Here is a 1501-nt window from a genome sequence, read left to right on the forward strand (position 1 = left end):
TCGGAATTGATATATGTATGCTGCATATATATATGTATATATATATATGTGTGTGTATATATATATATATTTGATATATATGTATATATAGAGATATAGATAGATTTGATATATTATACAAGGCTTAAAGGAACAACGAGAACTAAGGGACTAATCTTTATTTCATTAACTGAAAAGAAAAAGAAAACCGAATAGTATGAGTCACATACACATCTTCATAATAGAAGCAATTTTGATATTTCTAAAGTAGTGTTTTGAGAAGTAGCTATTATATAGTATTATGGGATTAATCAACCAAAGGTCTCATAAAACGTGAGAGTGAACAAGACGGATGATCAAAATGTGAATGCTTCACTCCTTCTTTAAATGAGGAAAAAGAATACCCTTGGCAGGGAAGGGAGAGGCAAAGATTAAAACAGAGACTGAAGGAACACCCATTCAGAGCCTGCCCCACATGTGGCCCATACATATACAGCCACCCAATTAGACAAGATGGATGAAGCAAAGAAGTGCAGACCGACAGGAGCCGGATGTAGATCGCTCCTGAGAGACACAGCCAGAATACAGCAAATACAGAGGCGAATGCCAGCAGCAAACCACTCAACTGAGAATAGGTCCCCCGTTGAAGGAATCAGAGAAAGAACTGGAAGAGCTTGAAGGGGCTCGAGACCCCATATGTACAACAATGTCAAGCAACCAGAGCTTCCAGGGACTAAGCCACTACCTAAAGACTATACATGGACTGACCCTGGACTCTGACCCCATAGGTAGCAATGAATATCCTAGTAAGAGCACCAGTGGAAGGGGAAGCCCTGGGTCCTGCTAAGACTGAACCCCCAGTGAACTAGACTATGGGGGGGAGGGCGGCAATGGGGGGAGGGTTGGGAGGGGAACACCCATAAGGAAGGGGAGGGGGAAGGGGGATGTTGGCCCGGAAACCGGGAAAGGGAATAACATCGAAATGTATATAAGAAATACTCAAGTTAATAATAATAATAAAAAAAAAAAAAACGTGAGAGGGAGAGTTCCTGACAAGCAAGCAGGCAAGGTGCAACATCTTATTATAAACTCTTTTATACTACTTGAACTTGGAGTATGGTCATTCTATTGTGGTAGAAACTGAATGATTTAAAATAAAACTTGAGCAAGTGTTTCACATATAGTGAAATATGTCCTTGACGAATAATATACCTTGAGCATTTTGTCAATGATACAAGAAAAAAGTATGATGTAAAAGTAAGTTTCAAGCAAATTTCTTAGAGATAAACCAGACCATAGGCATAGATAGAAAATAATCTTTGTATTTCATTATCTAAATAAAAATAACTGTTTTTCTAAATATTCAGTAAACAATACTCGTGTAAGTTAGAAGCCATTGAAAAATCAATATTCAAGCAATTACAATGTTCACCTGCCACTGAAAGTATCCATCTAGTCAATAACTAAGTACTTTAACAAAATTCTTCATAGCATATAAATTTAGCTTCCTTTTTGTTTTGAG

Source organism: Rattus norvegicus, chromosome 2 (genome assembly GCF_036323735.1).
Source record: "Rattus norvegicus strain BN/NHsdMcwi chromosome 2, GRCr8, whole genome shotgun sequence".
NCBI lineage: Eukaryota > Metazoa > Chordata > Mammalia > Rodentia > Muridae > Rattus > Rattus norvegicus.